Source organism: Microtus ochrogaster, unplaced genomic scaffold (assembly GCF_000317375.1).
Source record: "Microtus ochrogaster isolate Prairie Vole_2 unplaced genomic scaffold, MicOch1.0 UNK3, whole genome shotgun sequence".
NCBI lineage: Eukaryota > Metazoa > Chordata > Mammalia > Rodentia > Cricetidae > Microtus > Microtus ochrogaster.
The window spans coordinates 8,399,206-8,418,909 of NW_004949101.1; the positions used below are offsets into that span (position 1 = coordinate 8,399,206).

At 39.0% G+C, this 19,704-nt stretch overlaps 1 protein-coding gene and 1 pseudogene across 6 annotated transcripts in view; both read left to right on the top strand.

Moving 5' to 3' along the window:
- Tasp1 (taspase 1) overlaps positions 1 to 19,704 on the top strand; it is a 221,528-nt gene that overhangs the window by 107,433 nt on the left and 94,391 nt on the right. The gene's annotated exons all lie outside the window — the stretch shown is intronic.
- Positions 7,291 to 7,808, top strand: LOC101995887 (annotated as a pseudogene).

Sequence of the window (19,704 nt, forward strand, 5' to 3'; positions counted from 1 at the left end):
TTTTTTTTTTTTTTTTTTTTTCCTCTTCTCTGACGTGCTTCATCTCAGTTATTTTCATAGGATTTTCTTCCTTTTGAAAATAGTTATGGGGTTGGGTTCTCATCATTTCTCTGTATGCTTTCTCTTGCTGATTTCCTGTTTTTGCTATCTTCTTGATTTCAACTGTTTTCTCTTTGCCAATTAACTTCTACACCTGTGCCAGCTCTGGGCTTTCTCTGAAAGTTGACATACATTCTTTCTATTTCCTGTTTAGTAGTCCTCTGTGAGTTTTATGTGTGTAATTTTTCCCATGACTACCTTTCTCCAATGGTTTTTTCTTTAAAATGTTTCAGAATTATATTAATATTATTGTGTGGATGGGGACTATATCTATGTGCCACAGTACATGCGTGGAGATCACAGGGCAACCTATAGAAGTCAGTTTTCTTATGCCAATATAGGGTCCCAGGGATCACACTCAGTTTTGCAGGCTCAGCCACAGTGTCTTTGCCTGCTGAGTCATCTCACTGACCCTCTTAGCTGTTTTCTTGCCTTCACTACCCTCTTCTTTTAGATAATAAATATTGGCACTATTCTAATATTTGTGGCGTCTTATCATTTTTACTGATCTGTCTAGGTTTTTCAGACTTTTGTGTTCTCACCTGCCATGTGTGGCCTCCATCTGTCCTATCTCCTTTCTTTGTATCCGAAGAAAAATATGATTGTGAATCATGAGACTATTTTGATATACAAATCAATAATGAATCAAAAGCATCCCAATATAATTGTAAAAACTGCTTTTTGTATTTTATTTTGAATGGATGAACAAAGATAGTAATGCATTCATTTTTAATTATGATGACATGTAAGAGTTTTGCCATACAATGTCAAAAATAGCTAATGTGTGTAGTCCTGTGTCTTTAGTAAATTATGTGAACAAATCAAAGTATGAAAAATTGCTTCATTTGTATTTTCCTACATAACTGTCAATATCATGTATTGTGTATGCTTTGGTTTTAGCAAATGTCTTTATTGAGTTAGTTAATTGTTTAGTGTTATCCCTTGAGAGTCTGCTTAAGTCTGTCACTTTGTGAAAGAGATTCAGTCCCTTTGGGATTGCCTATTCAACAAAACCAGTTTTTAAAAACTGGTGGTTTGAAAATTAGAATAACAAAATACTTTATTAATTTGATCTTTTTAAGTAGAATGCAATGGCAAGTAAAGCTAGAATTGCACTGTTAAGGTCTTTACAAGCTCTCATTTCTATAGAAGGAGCAGCAGGCTGCGTTTCTGCCGCCCGGCTCCCGGCCGCCTGGCTAGCTTATGCCCCGAAATAACAACACACAAACTGTATTCATATAAACACTGCCTGTCCCATTATATCTAGCCTCTTCTTGGCTAACTCTCATATCTTGCTTAACCCATATTTAGTAATCTGTGTAGCACTACGAGGTGGTGTCTTACCTAGAAAGATTCAGCAGGTCTGACCTGGCGGCTTGCTTCATTGCATCTGACCAGTGAGGAGAGGTATGGCGTCTGGCTCACTTCCCTTCTTCCCAGCATTTTGTTCTCTCTACTCCACCCACCTAAGGGCTGGCCTATCAAATGGGCCAAATCAGTTTCTTTATTAACCAATGAAATCAGCAGATTGACTTATGACCGTCCCACATCACATTTCCTCTCCTGTACCAGTTCTTTCTTGTTCATGGTACCCAGAATTGCATTTGAATGTGGATATGAGGCATGTCATGTTGCATAGTTAAAGGATCAAATGCCAGAGCTGGAGGATGATGCAGTAGATTTCTGTAGGATTGGGTTTACTTCCTTCTTGTTTTTCGTGGGACTGTTGTAGTGAGGTTGGTGGTGGAAACACATGGTAGAGTTGGGGTGTCTAAGTCATAGGAAAGGTGGAACATGGAATTTTGCAATTGTTTGTTCAGAATAAAAAGGACTTGTGCCTTGGGCTGTTGTAGAAAATTCAGAGACCTGGCCATGTTTTGGTGTATATAACATGGAAGGTGATACTTGAAAAGACAGGTTAGGATATGGCTCCCCCAAGGCCAGGTAGGCAGTTTGGTCATTAGCCTGAGGGATAAACTTCATCTTCTTGTTCCCATCATTGGGTGGGGCGGAATGAGTAGGGGTGTGTGTGTGTGTGAGGAACTGCTCTTGCAAACTCTGACACATGTTCTGGAACTATGGACCTTGCAGCACTAGGGAAGGAGCAGAGCAGTCACCTTGCTTATGTCCAAACTTGGTAGTTGTAGATAACCCAGCAGGAATAACTGCCATTGCTGTAAGTGCGTAGTCAGTTGACATAGGGAGGTCTCATCTTTCACTATTTATGTTCCAACGACTATCTGTCACATCTTTTATAAAATACACAATATTTGATACTATTAATGGAAACAAAAATATTGCCAATAGAAGAATGACAAAGCATTTTCACTTAATTTAACACATGACTGTTACTTTATGAGAAAGTAAGGAACTGGGGATGTTATTTCAGTCATACATGTTTGCTTCCTTGGTAATAAACCCACTTGCTATGTTGTGCCTAACATTTATAATCATTTTAAATTTCATTCCTATATCTTAATCCTTTGAACATAATGTAAACAGCAAGCAAAATGAGCACACCTAGTTTTCATGTGGTGCATAACATACAGACATCAAATGAGAACAGCTTGCATTGAGAACCAGTGACAGCTCTCTCAGTACCAAAGGTTATAGGGCGGTGTGAGAGGGTAGCTACTGTCTGATTCTCAAACCCTCCTCACATTTCTCCTGCTCCCCTTCTTTTGACACCAAGTATTGGGTGGCCAAAGCTGGTTTTAAATGTTGATCTAAAGATCACAGATGTGAGCTCTTGTGTCTAATCAGAATTTTTTAAATATGTAAAAGGCATATTTTAGAATTGGTGAATTATTAAAAGTTTTTATTGTTAATTTTTAAAATGAAAATAAGCAACTTGTAACTTTGAAGTAGCAGGGCAGGCTTATGAGAAAAGGAGGGCTGAGGGTATATTGGCATCTCTTGAGTGCCTGCCTGGAGCTATATACATGGTGAGAAGCTAACAGTAAAGAAAGAAATGAGCATATGGCTCCAACCTCTTTTAGAAGGATGCTTACTTTTTCTAAAGGTTGTTCATCATGGAATTTTCATAAATAGCATTTTAAAATATGGTTTAATTATTTGCCAAATATGGCTTTGCACATAATTTTTTAGTAGCAGGTGAGATATATACTATAGGATACTTCTTTGCTGGCCTCTGGCCATAGAAAGGAAGAACACGTGAAGGATTAGAAGATCAGAGGAAGAAAAAGCTGGAGATCGCGGTTGTGCCCTGGTTGACCTTATGGGTTGTCTTCCTTTATTTGTCCGTTCTCTTGCCCTTTTCTCTTCCTCTTTCTCTTCCTCCTTCCTTCATTATTCCTCCTCTTCTTTATTTCCCTCTTATTGAAAATGGATTTTTCTGTTATATGATATATTCTGATTATGGTCTCCCTTCCCCCTACTCCCAATTCCTCCCCACCTTCCCTTCTATGCAGATCCACCCCCTTCCTATTTCTTATCTCATTATAACATAAACAGGCTTCTAAGGGATAATATCTTTTTGTCTGTCCATCCATTTATCTATCTACCTACCTGTCTATTAAGACTTTATATTATCAGAATAGAACAAAACAAAATAAGCAAACAAAAGAAATGAGCGTAGGAATCAGATACAGATTCAGAGACTGGCTCATTGACATATTCAGGAAGCCCAATAAAAACACCAAACTGGAAGCCATAATATAGACACAAAGAACCTGTAGGGTAAAAAGATATTAAAAAAATAAGACAGGTAAGTGACCCACCTGCCAGTTGAAGGCCCCACTTCCTAGTTCTCAAAGATCCATCCCATAACCCACCATCCCAGCTCATTTCTGAACTCTTGCCTGGTCCTTACCCCAACCCCCATTGACTTCTGCCACTCGGGTGCAGACCCTAGCAATCAAAACAGACTTTAGTTGCTCATGTGCAGACCATACCAATCAGGAAAACAGATCCTCTGCTGCACCAAAGTCCAAGCTCACTTCCAGAATGCCCACTCTCAACTTGGATAGAGACTCCTTTCCCTCCTAGATCAGAAGACATGACAGCTTCCAGAAATCCAGGCCACAAGGACTAGAAAACTGAAGTGGGAACAGAAGCCAATGAACAAAACACCCATCCAGCGAAAAACAAACCCAGAAATAAGGACTAGACCTAAATCACCCCAAACCCATGTGCCTAAATGCCAGTATGAAAAGACAATCAACAGCAGGCAGGCCTGAATATTCCAACACAGCTGAAGCACCAGAAAAAGACCTTAAAAACAACTTTATGAAGATCATAGAGGTTCTCAAAGAGGAAATGAAAAAGGTTCTCAAAGAAATCAAGGAAAAAAGAATCAATAAATTAGAAGGAATCAGTGAATCCCTTAAAAAAAATGCCAAGAAAGAACAAATAGGTCAAGGAAACTATTCAGGACAGGAAAACCGAAACAGAAGCAATAAAGAAAAGCGAACTAGCTGGGCAGTGGTGGCACGTGCCTTTAATCCCAGCACTCAGGAGGCAGAGGCAGGTAAATCTCCTTGAGTTCAAGGCCAGCCTGGTCTACAGGAGCTAGTTCCAAAGCTTCAGAGAAACCCTGTCTTGAAAAACTAAAGGCAGGGGGTGGAGGGGTGAGGAGAAACCACACAAACTGAGGGAATTATGGAAATTGAAAATCCGGGTATGTGAAAATTAATTACAGAACAAGCATCACCAACAGAATACAAGAGATGGAAGAGAGACTCTTAGGCATTGAAGATATGGTAGAAGAAATAGATTCATTAGTGAAAGAAAGCATTAAATCTAAAAACCTCCTAACACAAAACATCAGGAAATTTGGGACACTATGAAAAAAAACCAAACCTAAGAATAATAGGAATAGAAGAAGGAAACTCCCAACTCAAAAACCCAGAAAATATGTTTAAGAAAATTTCTTAATCTAAAGAAGGACATGGCAATAAAGGTACAAGAAGCTTACAGACTACCAAATACATTGATCAGAAGAGAAAGTTCCCATGCCACATAATAATCAAAATACTAACAAAGAATATTAAAAGCTGTAAGGGAAAAATGCCAAATAACATATAAAGCAGAGCTGTTGAAGGCAGATTTTTTTTTTCTTTACCACTTGCCAGTTCCCAAATAACTGACATGGAGACTTAATATAAATTATAAATTCTCAGATGATAACTCAGACTTTTTACTGACTAGTTCTTAGAACTTAACCCATTTCTATTAATCTATGTATTGCCATGTGACTCATAGCTTTCTTTACCTTTCCTTCTGCATCTCCTGGTACCTGTCTGTGTCTGCCTGGTGACTCCTTTGACTCTCCCCGTCTTCACCCTAGCATTTGCTCTGCCCTGAAAATCCTGACTAGCTATCAGCCAATCAGCTTTTATTAATAATGAGAGCAGCACCTCTTCACTGTGGACAAAGGGATTATTCCACAGCAACTCTATAGAAATCATACCTAGCTTCTTAGCAGAGACTCTAGAAGCCAGAAGATCCTGGACAAATGGCTTGCAGACACTAATAAACCACAGATGCCAGTCCAGACTACTATACCCTGCAAAAATTTTAGTCACTGTAGATGAAGAACTAAGGTACTTAAATCAAATTTAGACAGTATCTGTCCGCAAATCTGTTTCTATAAAAGGTACTATAAAGAAAACCCCAACCCAAGGAAGTTAACTGTCCCCAGGAAAATGCAGGCAAAATATAATATCAAGCCAGCAAAATCCAAAGATAGGAAATACACACACACACACACACACACACACACACACACACACACACACACACACCATACACACTTCTACCAACAACAACAAAATAACAGGAATTAGCAATCATTGGTCATTAATATCTCTCAATGTCAATGAATCCAACATACCAATAAAAAGACACCCATTAACAGAATGGGTTCAAAAGATATCCATCTTTCTGCTACATAGAAGAAACAAACCTCAATACCATTGATAGACATTACCTCTGAGTAATGGGCTGGGAAAAGATTTTCCAAGCAAACATACTAAAGAAGCAAACTGATGTAGCTATTCTAGTACCTAGCAAACCAAAATTAATAAAAAGATATAGAGAGGGACATCTCATACTCATCAAAGGGAAAAATGTACCAGGATGACATCCTAGTTCTGAACATCAATACCCCACATGCAAGGGCACCCATGTTTGTTAAGAAACAATTACTAAAAGCTTAAATCACATATCAAATGCCACTTTTACCATTGAACAGGTTGACCAGATAGAAACTAAACAGAGAAATAATAGTACTAACAGCCATTATGATGTAAATGGGGCTAACACATATCTACAGAACATTCCACCCAAACACAAAAGAAATATACCTTCTTTTCAACACTTCATAGAACCTTCTCTAAAATTGACCATATGCTCAGGCACAAAGCAAATTTCAACAGATACAAGAAAATCGGAATAACCCCCTGTGTCTTATCAGACCACCATGCATTGAAGCTGTATTTCAACAACAACAGAAACAAAGGAAAGCCTATAAATGCATAGAAACTGAACATTTCTCATTCGTATTACTGAGATTGCCACTGGATCAAGGAAGAAATATAGAAAGAAATTAAAGACTTCCTAGAATTCAATCAAAATGAATGTACAACATATCCAAACTTGTGGAACATAGTCAAAGTGATGCTAAGAGGAACATTCATAGCACTGTGTGCTTTCATAAAGCAATTAGAGTTATCGTACTAGTGACCCATCAGCATACCTGAAAGCTCTGGAACAAAAGGAAGCAAACACACCCAAGAGGAGTAGATGGCAGGAAATAATTGAACTGAGGTCTGAAGTAAAAAAAAAATAAGTAGAAATAAAGAGAATAATACAACTAATCATTGAAACAGATTTTTTTTTTTTTTGAGAAATCAGCAAGGTAGACAAACCCTTATCTAAACTAAGTGAGGGGAAGACAGAATTAACAAACTCAGAAAGGGAAAAATGGATATACCAACAGAATCTGAGGAAATTCAAAGAATCATTAGGTCATGCATCAAAAACGTCTACTCCCCCAAATTGGGAAATCTAAAAGAAATGGACTATTTTCTCAACAGATTCCACTTACCAAAGTTAAATAAAGCTCAGATAAACAGTCTAAATAAGCCTATAACCCCCAAGGAAATAGAAGCATTCATTAAAAGTATCCCAACAAATCATTAGGAATCTGGGAGCTAAGCTAGCTCGATAATGCCACCCTTGACTGAAGAAGAAACCTGAGTAATGTTTGAGAAATTTCAAAATATATCAGGGAGAATCTATAGCTCCTGGCAGACAGGCCCAATGGCACCTACTACTTCTAGCTGCACAATGACCCAGTGTACTATTTGAGTGAGATGATCCTGAATTGGCTGCCAACATCTCTGCAGATAAGCTAAGTGTCATTGGCGATGTGTTTTGGAAAGTTTACCAAGACCCACAAATTCTGGTTGCATGTTAGAGCTCTCAGATACCTTGCCAAGTGCAAAGTGTGGACAAATCTTGGGGTAAAACAGCCCTTTATGTGTGGGAACCATGTGTTGAAGTCTGGTCTGGGTCAAATCACTGAAGACACTCTCAGTACCAGGGAGCAGTTGTTCACTCCATGGCAGACATCCTTTGGATTTCTATCTACTTAAGATTGCAATAAAGTTGACTTTATGGCAGTTGTGGTGCTTCACCAAGCAGACATTGGGGAGTATGTACTGCATGAAGAAACATTGACTTAGGGTACTTGTCCTAAGACATTTTTGCTATGTGAGAGGACCAAGCTTTGTTTCCTGTATGTGCAGAATACATCATGTTAAATTTTAATAACACTGATATATGCAACTTGGTTTCTTAATCAGTGGAAATGACTCAGAAACAGGGTTTCAGGTCCTCTGGAGGCAAAGGCAAGTGGATCCATGTTTAAGACCTGCTGGGGCTTCTTGGCAAGTTCAAGGCTAGCCTGGGCTACATAGTGAGACTCAGCTGACTGAGGTTTTTGTCCTGCCCAGTTCCTGCAGTCATTAAGTCCCAAAGAAATCACACAGAGGTCTACATTAATTATAAACTGTTTGTCCTAGTATCTCAGGCTTTTTATTAACTCTTATAACTTATATTAGCCCATAATTCTTGTCTGTGTTAGCCACGTGGCTTGGCACTTTTTTCGGTGAGACAGTCAACATCTTACTTACTCTGCATCTGGGTGATGGCTGCAGACCGAAACTTCCCTCTTTCCAAAATTCTCGTTGCTCTGCCTCTACTTCCTGCCTGGCTCTTGGCCAATCAGCATTTACTTAAAATACAAGTGACAGGGTACAGACCATTGTCCCACAGCAAGACTATGTCTCAAAATCTAAAACAAACAACCCAAAACTTATCAAGTGTTTTGTGAGTAGAGTGTTTCTCTTCTGAAAGAAAAATAGAATCTCCCAACCAAAAAGAGCCCAGGGCCAAATGATTTTAGTGCAGAATTCTACCAAATGTTCAAAGAAGATCTAATGTCAATACTTGCCAAATTATTCTACAAGATAGAAATAGAAGGAACATTGCCAATCACATTTTATGAGGCAAACCACACAAAGACTCAACAAAGACTTACAGATCCATTTCACTTTTTAACATGGAAACAAAAATACCTATTAAAGTACGAACTGTATCCCAGAACACATCAAAAGATCATCTACCCTGATCAAGTCGGCTTAATTCCAGTGATGCATGTATGATTCAACATGTGAAAATCTGCCCGTGTAATTCACTATATAAACAAACTGAAAGAAAAAAAAATCATGTGATCATCTTATTAGACAGTAAAAAAGCCTTTGACAAAATCAGGCACCCTTTCATAATTAATATCCCTGGAGAGACCAGGGATACAAGGGACATATGTAAACATAAAAAAGGTAATTTACAGGAAGCCTATATTTAACATCAAATTAAATGGAAAGGAACTCAAAACAATTAAAATCAGAAACAAGACAAGGTTGTCCACTGTCTCCACATCTATTCAATATAGTACTTGAAGTTCTAGCTAGAGCAATAAGACAATCAAATGAGACCAAGGGGATACAAATTAGAAAGGAAAAAGCCAGACTATCACCATTTGTAGATGATAAGATTACATAAGTGACCCCAAAAATTCTACCAGGGAACTCCTACACCTGATAAACACCTTCAGTGAAGTGGATGGATAAAAAAATTAACTCAAAATAACCAGTTGCCCTTATATACACAAAGGATAAATTATCTGAGAAAGAAATCAGGGCAAAAATGCCTTTTACAATAGCCACCAATAATGTAAAATATCTTGTAACTCTAACCAAGCAAGTGAAAGACCCATATGACAAGAACTTAAAGTCTCTGAAGAAAGAAACTGGAGAAGATCACAGAAGATAGGTCTCCCATTGTCATGGATAGGCAGGATTAATATAATAAAAATGGTCATCTTACCAAAAGCTATCTATAGATTCAATGCATTCCCTATCAAAATTCCAACACAATTCTTTACAGACCTTGAAAGAACAGTACTCAACTTCAATGGAAAAACAAAAAAAAAACCAGGACAGCTAAAATAATCCCATACAATAAAAGAACTTCTGGAGGTATCACCATCCCTGAATTCAAACTATACTGTAGAGTAGTAAAAACTGCATGGTATTGGCATAAAAACAGACAAATTGATCAATGGAATTGAGTCTTAAGACCCAGAAGTAAAAAGACCCAATTTTTGACATGTATTTGGGTTTGTTTCTTTATATCGTGTGTGTGTGTTCTATATACGTTGTATATATTAGCCCTCTATCAGATATGTAGCTGGTAAAAATTTTTTCCTATTTTATAGGCTGCTGCTTTGTCGAAGATGGTGTCCTTTGTAATACAGAAGCTTCTCAGTTTCATGAGGTCCCATTTATTAATTGTGGATCTTCTTAGTGCCTGTGCTAACAGTGTCTGTTCAGAAATTTTTTCTGTGCCAGTGAGTTCAAGACTATGCTCAGCTTGTTCTTCTGTCAGGTTCAGTGTATCTGTTTTTATATTGAGATCTCTGATCCATTTGAGGTTGGTGTGTGTGTGTGTGTGTGTGTGTGTGTGTGTGTGTGTGTGTAGGGTGATAAGTATGGATCTATTTGAACTCTTTGACATGCAGCCATCCAGTTTGACCAGCACCATTTTATGAAGATATTGTCTTTAGTCCACTGTGTATTTTTGGCTTCTTTATCAAAAAATCAGGTATTCATAAGTATGTGGCTTTATAGCTCAGTCTTCATTTTGATTTCATTGAACAAAATGCTATTTTTTATGCCAATATTATAGCTCTGTAGTACAATTTGAGTTCAAGTATTGTGGTATCTCCATCAATTATTTAGGATTTTTTTAGCCGTGTGTGTGTGTGTTTTCATTTGAAGCTGAAAATTGTACTTTCTAAGATTTGTGAAAAAGTTGTTTTGGAATTTTGATGATGATTTTATTGAATCTGTAGATTGTGTTTTGGTAGGAGGGCCATTTTGACTGTTGATGTGGGATTCCCCTCTGTATGCTTTGAGTACCATTGGTTTAAGGAAACTGGTTTGGCCTGATAGGGTAGATAGGCGGGGAAAACTAAACTGAATGCCGGGAGGAAGGAGGCCGAGTCAAGAAGAAGCCATGTAGCCCCGCCAGAGACAGACGCTGGAACTTTACCCTGTAAGCCACAACCATGTGGCTATACACAAATTAATAGAAATGGGTTAAATTAATATGTACGAGCTAGCCGAAAAGAAGCTAAAGCTAATGGGCCAAGCAATGATTTAATTAATAGTTTCTGTGTGATTATTTCGGGCTGAGCAGCCAGGAACTAACAAGCAACCTCTTGCAACAGACTGTATTCATCTTACTGATTGTGAGTGTGGGAGCTCTATCTTCTGATACCTTCTTTAGTTTCTTTCCTAATGCCTTGAAGTTTTTACCATAGAAGTTTTTTACTTTCTTGATTATAGTTACTTCAAGATATTTTAATTATTTGAGGTTATTGTAAAAGGTGTTGTTTCCTTTGTTTCTTTTTTGTTATTCATCCTTCCTCTCTTTGTGTTTTCGTAGATTTAAGGGATTTATTCACATACTCTTTAAGGAATGTCTTAGAGTTCCTATTGCTTCAATGAAACACTACTAACCAAAAAGCAATTTTGGGAGGATAGGGTTTAGTTGGCTTACATTTCCACACAGCACTGTTTATCATGAAGATCGTCAGGACAGGGGCTCAAACAGGGCAGCAATCTGAAGACAGGAGCCGGTGCAGACTTTGAAGGGGTTTTGCTTATGGCTACCTTCACATGGCTTGGTGAGCTTGCTTTCTTATAGAACACAGGACCATGAGCCCTGGAGTGGCATCACCCACAATGGTCTGAGGCCATCACCCCCATCCCCATCCAATCGCTAATTAAGAAAATTCTCTACAGGCTGGCCCACAGCTCAGTCATATGGAGGCATTTTTCAATCAGGGTTTCCGGTTTTGTTTCAAGTCAGAACAAGGACCTCTATCATTTTTGTAAAGACTATTTTAAGGTCTTTGTCTTGTTTCAGCCATGTTCCATTTCTTAGGACTTTCTGTGGTAGGTTTCTGGGCTCTTGTAGAGACATATTGTCCTGACTGCTATTGATTGTGTTTCTATGCTGGTGTCTAGGCATCTGGGTTTGGGGTGATTGTAATTCAAGGTGCTGATATTTTTATTAGTTAAGTGTTTTGTTTCTTGTTTTTTTGCCTTCTCTGGTTCTTTGAGAGTGGTAGCTATGTGCTGTCTGATAGAGAATGCTTTGGGGTTCTGATAGGTATGGCCACTGGGGTTTCTGGGTAGAATGTGCTTCTAGGTATTGGCAGCTTACACTTAGAAATGGGGATGGGGTAGGAGGCAGGGTTCAGGAGGACCACAGGAAGGAGAGAAGCAGGGTCTTCCCCCAGGATCTGCTTAGTCCCCTGGGAATAGGGGTAGAGAGTGAGGAGAGGGCACAACCCATAGCCTGCTGCAGAGCCGGGGAGGAGACTGGAGATTGAATTTGAGGAGAGGAGGAAACGTGAAGATCTGACACTAGCCTAACTGCTTGCTGGGTGCCTTGCTTTTTCCGACAGGGTTGGCTGGCAGGTTTCTGGGATTGCTTTCTGAAGGTGGGAGTGGGATAATGGAAAGAGTGGGAAGGGAGGTTGGAGGAGCTCTTCATGTCTCTAAGGAGTTTTGGGGTGAAGAAAACACTGCTGCCTGGTTTCTGCTCTAGAGCCCAATGCTTTTTGATTGTCTGGGTTCTTTGCTTTTATGGCAGCCTAGGAACCCGAGGGCTGGGAGAGTTGTGACTATGATTTACCCGAGAGTACAAAGGTGGATGGGATTTTAAAACTGCATCCACTGAAAACAAGGTGTGCTTTAACTTGAGCTACTGACTAGTGTCTCTTCCTTAGCACTTGGAGGGAGAGTTCACTCCTTTTTCCTGATTTCTCAACCATCCCTGCCCGCTCCCCTACTCACACAAGGAATGTTTGTGGGACTGTGCTCAAAACTACTCATGGTGTTATTGTCAGGCTTGGACAAGTGGACCCACGTCAGGACCAGTGGTGGACTGATGTGCATGTGTCTTCCAGTGCCACAGCCGCTCTTCCAGGGATGTGGAAAGGCTGTCAGGAAACCATGCTGCATCTCCCTTTCTAGGAGCCATCATTCTTTATCTTTTTTCTTCTGTGTGTCTCAGGCACTTTTAGCAACAAAAGTATCAAAATGTTTTGTGCAAGTCAACTTGGGATTTAATCTTTCTAGTTCTTTTCCATTCATAGCAGTCCTGCAAGGCAAAATGTCAAGGAATTGTTGAGACTTGTTCATTATTTTAGTTGTTTCTCTTAGTTGCTCTATTTTATTTAATTTTCAGACATGGTCTCTTTGTGTAGTCGTAGAGCTTGCTATATAGACCAGGCTTGACTCAAAACCCACAGAGATCCTCCTACCTGTGCCTCCTAAGTGTTGCTGGGACTATTTACTCTTGAATATACTTTCCACAAGCCTTCCTTTCTCCCACTCCACTATCTTCTCTTGTTAAGATGGTTAGCAACTTCAGTCTAGGTGATTAATCTTGTGAGCTGCATTGACCCAACTGTTTGAAGGGGTTGCTCCTTCTGAAACTCCTGCGCTTGACACGTACTCAGGGGCTCACCCTGCTGTTGTCCCTCTTACCTCATGAACTGCAGCTTCTCAGTTTGCTGTATTGATACCTCCTGTCTTTCTCACTTCTCAGCATCTGAACATCAAAGGCCTAGGCCTTTAGCTTCTTCTCACCTTCTTTGGACACCCATTCCTTTAGGAGGTGGCAAAGCATCATCTCCTGATGTCTTGTACACGTCTGTCTCAAAGTCAGGTCCGCCCTAGAACTCATGTATAATCCATAGGCTTGTTAACCATCCCTGCTTACATTTATAATGGGCATCTCAAACTTAGCATATGGCTCTCAATTTTGCCCCCAACTCACGCCATGTTCTCTTGAAACCTTTCTTATACAGCAGATTGCAAATTCATCTTCCCAGGGGCTCAGGCCAAAATTGGCATGCGCTCCTTTGTCCCTTCCTGTGCTGCCTACATCTCATCTTTGTTCTCTTCTGTAAATGCATTTAAATGTGACCATTGACCAGCCCGTTAATACTGCCAGGCGACCCCAGATGCCATCATTTCTAATCCAGTTTATGGGAAAAGCTTTCTAGCTTGTCTCTTGGTTTTGCTCTTTCTCCCTTTAGTCAGTTCTCAGCACTGAAGTTGTCATTTCAAGCTAACTTAATACCCCTCTTTCTCCGTTACTCTTTCTTTTCTTACCTCCTGCCTTTGACTTTTTGTTTGCTTTTCATCTTAAAAAAAAAAAAAGATGAAAACTTCCTAGTTTTCTCCCAGAGAGCTCTTGCCTTCCTCCCCTTGACTCTCAGTCTCAGGTACCATGACTGTCACTATCCTCCAGGAATCCTGAGAGGGCCTACACTTGAGTTGTCTTTTTGCTTTCCACTTTTAGGATTCAAGTTCCTGCCTCTCACCATCTCCTTATTTATATGATTTTCCTTCTCACTAAGACCTCTTGACTTAAACTATACAACTAGGAAATTCTTGCTATTCTACTTCATATTTTATTTTTTCAGTATGAATCATTTAATGTTCTATTATCTTAATTATCATGTCTTTTTTTTTTTTTCTTCTGGCTTCTCTACGCACTATGAAGGTTAGGGTACCAACATCTTTGTTCACAGATATATGGGTGGTATACATCATAGAACTTCTGGTGCTTGTTGAATGAATGAATGAATATGAATGGCAAATCAAGACAGTAGGCAGAATGATGGAGGCCACTCCCAGTAAGGACCAAGACAAAGGTAAATATTGATTGGGAGTCATTTGTTCTGTTGACAGTAGGGGGTGGCTGAGGAAGATGGGTGAGGTAAGGCACTTTGAAAGTAATTTGAAGTGTTACGTTGTGATCTCTAGAAAGCTGCGAGGAAGTACATTTTCTTTTCAATGAAGCAAGAGTTCCTTTTGGGCAGGGCAATGCCCATACTTTTGGAAGTTGCATGAAGGCAGATTTTTTTTTTTCATCTCTGATGTTGTTTCGGGAGAGGAGAGCATTGATGCAGACACTTAAAAAGTTACATGCATAGCTGTTGATCCTGCTGCTGGGTCCACACTGGTCTTTAACCTTCTTGATTAGCCAGTACTGTTTCTCATTGCATGGCTGACTCTGGATTCTCAGAAGTGTCATGTTCTAAGGGAGCAATTTCATAAGATTGTCATACTCAGTAAGATTTTTACATTGCTCAATATAAAGAGCAATCATTTAAGCTGAAATACTTTGAGGAATGATGTAGAATGTGGGATTAATGCCACATGAAAATATTTTATGAATTATGACTTCTAGATGGAGGTGTAGCTAGAGCCTTAATGATTGTAAATGTCACTGTTTTAAAACCCTTGATTTGAGATGTGTGGTGGTGCATGCCTTTAATCCTAGCACTCAGGAGACAGAGGCAGGTGGATGTCTGTGAGTTTAAGGCCAGCCTGGGAGTTCCCGGACAGCCAGGGCTCTTACAGAGAGGAACCCTGCTTGAAAAACAACAACAACAAAACAAAAAACAAACAAAAAACAAAACCAAACATTTGGACAGTTTTGGTTATTGAGCTGGAGGAATCCTCTCATTCACAGATATATCACAGAGTGTTTAAAGCCTCAGCACACTTCCAGACACCAAAACAATGATATGGCTTAAGAATTCTATTCTTAGACTCTTGTTATTCTAACTGGGTCACTTTGTATCTGATGAACTCTTAACATGTTTCTGCTGTTTAAATAAGTCACTGATAGATTGAGATAAAGTAGAATTCTGGATTCTACTGCATTATTTTCTAAGATACTGGCTAAAAGTGACAGCTTTATTATTATTAATTATTATTATTACTATGTATTCTCTCATATATTACATCTGCTCCCAGATTACACCAACCTCTCCTCTGCCTCCCCTCTCCTCTATTTCCCTCCAGAAAAGAGCAGGTTTCCCAGGGATATCAAGCAAACATGGCATGATAACTTTTGTTGTATGTATTACAAAGTTATTAAATAAATTGATATTTTTCTAATTGTGAAATAACGCATGCTCATAAGAAATAATTTGAAAAATAAAATGGATAACTTTACCATCTTGTGATAGAGTTTTTTGGTGGATAATTTTTGGCAAGCAATAAAGGGGATAGTATTGTTTAGTGTAAAGTGTACTTTGTTATTTGTTATTAGGTAGTGAACATTTAAAATATTCCTCCAAAGAAAATTTTTAACATAAACCTAATTTGTGTGTGTATGAGCTCAGGTATCTTATTCTTTGGCAGGAAGCTTGTAATTTCTCTCATGTAATTAGGCAATAGTTGTTTTAGAGGTACTTAGCTCGTGCTCTGGTCTGTGTGAGATAGAGAAGCAGTGTCTTTCACGGGATAAAAGCTCTTGCATTACTTGGTAATGAAAGGAAGTTTCTTGTCAGTCTGGAAATATGCCAAAATAATGAGACTCTGCTGGATTCGTTTATCTGGGAATGTACACTACAGTACTTGGAGACATTTTTAGTGTACCTGGCAGTTTGGATTGTACCTGTTCCTGCAGCCATTAGTGTGTTCTGTTCCTTCCCTACTCCCGTCTAGACCACTGCCTCGTAGGTCAGAGCTGCACATTGCATCTACACTTTTGCAGTGTTCCCTTGAGCTCCAGAAGAACTCAGGACTTCATGAGGAAGTCGTTTTTGAGATTGTAGACCTGGATTACAGTGGATCAAGTGGGCTCCAAGATGCTCTTTTGATGTTTATAATTTCTCCTGTTTCCTCCTAGCTAGATACTTAGTTTGCATTGCTTTGTTGTTTTGCTTTGTTGTTATTTTGTGAACGAACAGACATCTAATTTTAAAACATGAGGTGAAGAAATGGTAAAAGCAGAGGAATGAAATAGATCAAGTGATGGGTTAGAATGCCGGGGCTGTGATCCTTAATGTATTTCCCCCTTTGATTATCCTCACTTGAAAGAATGCTTCTTCCTTCCTATTGTCAAGTACTACCTGCTGTCAGTTGGAGAGGGACTAAGTCAAGCAACTTGTCAAAGACCTTCTAAGCTCCCTTCATATGGTTAGCAGAAACAGAACTGGGTTTTCATTTCTTCTTTCATTCAACAGGAGTCCCTTTCATGTTTGAAAATTGAAAACGTGTGTTCTTCAGTGTGGAGCGAGGCTGTGTGTGCCCTCTGGCACACCTGGTTCTAATTTCCTGACTTGAAAGCACAGCCCATCAAAAGGAGCAGAAAAACAATTTCTTTCTGACACGCTGCTTCGTGGCCCTTACTGGACTGGTGGACGTGGTGGCTTAGCCTTCGTGGTTCATCTCTACAAGGTTCTTGTTAGAGACAGAATTTCATTCAGTACAACCAGTGCCTTTTATAGCACAGGGCCATTTATGGTATTGTTTTGTTGTGGTGGTGCAAGATCTTTTTAGTTCAGGAATTTACTTAAAATAAGTTGCACTTAAAAAAATTCACCGAAAAACTCTTTAAAAAAATTAAATACTAAATTTAGCTAGTGCTATATGTTGAACTGCTGTATTTGTAAGCTAGTCAGTGAGCTGATTGGCCAGGAGTTAGGCTTGGCTGAGCATGTTTGAATTCCACAGTGGTGTTTAACATAAGTCAAATATTTCCAGTATGTTACTTTAGACTTCTCTGTCCTTTGTACTCTTGCCAGTTTAAATGACTGTGAGGCACAATGTGTTGACTTTGAGTTTTGTAAATTGATAATTTGTTGCCGTGAAATCTGTACATGGTATAACTCATCAGTTTTTGAAGGTACCTGTATGTCTGATGTTGGCAATATGTTATAAGAAGTTGATGTCTGTAGTTTTCAGATGCCTAGTGTATGGGTCCTGGATTTGATTTTCCTGTTTTTAAGTTCTTTGGGGTAGCCATCTTTTTATTTTGTTTTGATTTTATTTTTTGAGACAAATTCCACTATGTAGTATATGTTGGCCTTGAACTTGGGGTCCTCCTGCCTCACTCTCCTTATGCTGGCATTACATGTAGTTTGCCATAATAGCCTGCCTTGGAACAAAATATTAAAGAGTTGAAAATGTAATTTATTATCATTTATCTTATGTGGGGGACACACATTACAGCATGTGTGTGGAGGGCAGAGGACACCTGTCGGAGCTGGTTCTCTCCTACTTAGTGGGTCCTGGGGAACAAACTCATCTTGTCAGTATTGGTGGCAGCTGCCTCTACCTCACTGATCCATCTCTCTGGGCTTATTTTTTATTGTCATGTGACACACATATATGATGTGTGTGAGTGTATGTGTATTCTGGAGTCAGTTATTTCTTACTACCATGGACTATAGGGATTGAACTCATGTTGTCAGGCATGTGATGCAAGTTCTTTTAGCTGCTGAGCCACCTCAGGGATGGTAGTCTTAATCATATGTTCTCCTAGCAGTTTCTTCATTATTTTTAACTTTAACATTATTTCTTCTCAAACTTAAATATGTATGAGTCACCTGGAGGTCTTATTTAAGACATAGAATATGATGAGTCCTGGGATATTTCTCGTTTCTTAAGCTTTCAGATGACGCTAGTGACGCTTCAGTGGCAGAGTGGTCCTCCCAACTGTGCCTTTTCTACAGCATGCCTCGTATATGACTTACCACTCCATCTGTTTCCTCATTGTGTTTAATGGTGGTGAAAGTTAGATGTGACTGTAGGGTATTCCTGGGAGCATTAGATAAACACTTTAACAGCCTACGATTTGATCTAGAGTAGCATAAAACTCCTGAAAGAGGCTGATTGTGCTAAAGTATTCATATGGTTGTTTATCAAGCCTTGTAGAATACACCCAGCCTTGTACATTAACAAGACTCTTGTAAATGAAACTGAATAAAACAAACTGTGGGTTCTACGAGGTCCTAAGAGATGAGTTAGAAATACAGAATGATAATTCAAATGTCTTTTAAATAATAAACCACCTCTTTGCAGGAAGGCTGTTGATTGAATGAAAAGATTCACCAGTGAACTGGATAAAAATTGGGTCCATGTAAATATAAAATGTCAGGAGAGCTGGCATTTTTATCACCTTTATATTGATATGTGTCCTAGTTTTCATTAGTGATAATATTGTTATCTAGCCTACTGTACAGCAAGCCATGACCAACAGTTTCCTCGTACTTTTAGAATTTGTTCATATCTGCTAGAGTCCCTTTATTCGCACATTGTACTGGTTTCTATATATTAAAATGTCTGCAGTAAGTGTTGAAAACATAGTAGAAAGCATAAATATTTACTTATAACTCCCCCAAGGTGGTTTTTAGCTCTGTGTGTTCTACTTTGAATATGACTGTTTGGGGAGCATATTGTGCTGAGTCACTGCAGATTCACAGTGAGACTTGAGTTTCAATCATAATGTAAGGAGTGGATCTGAAGAAATGCATATACCTGTTCCAGGACATCTTATCTCATGGAACAGAGACATGTAGGTGTGTGCTAATCATTACTGACAGTCCTTTGACAATTTCATGCATGAACATAATATATTTTTTCTTTTTTATTGTTTTTTAAAATTAATTAATTAATTTGGTTTTTCGAGACAGGATTTCTCTGTAAATTTGGAGCCTGGCCTGGAGCTAGCTCTTGTAGACCAGGCTGGCCTTGAACTCACAGAGATCCGCCTGCCTCTGCCTCCAGAGTGCTGGAACTAAAGGCATGCGCTGCCACCACCACTCAGCTTATTGTTTTTTATTAAACTATGTATTTTTCTCCGCTCTCCTTACTTCTTCTCTCCTCCCCATGGTCCCTATACTCCCAGTTTACTCAGGAGATCTTGTCTTTTTCTACTTCCCATCCATGTACATAATATATTGTTATTTTCAGCCCCATTACCTGACTCCCCTCTCCATAAACTCCTTTTTTGTTTTACATATTTTTATTTGCCTAAGTTTTTTTTTAAATCTACTTTGATTTTATTTTACATTTTAGGATCAGTTTCTTTGTTGTAGCTTTTTTTTTTTTTTTTGATTTTTCGAGACAGGGTTTCTCCGTAGTTTTTGGTTCCTGTCCTGGAACTAGCTCTTGTAGACCAGGCTGGCCTCGA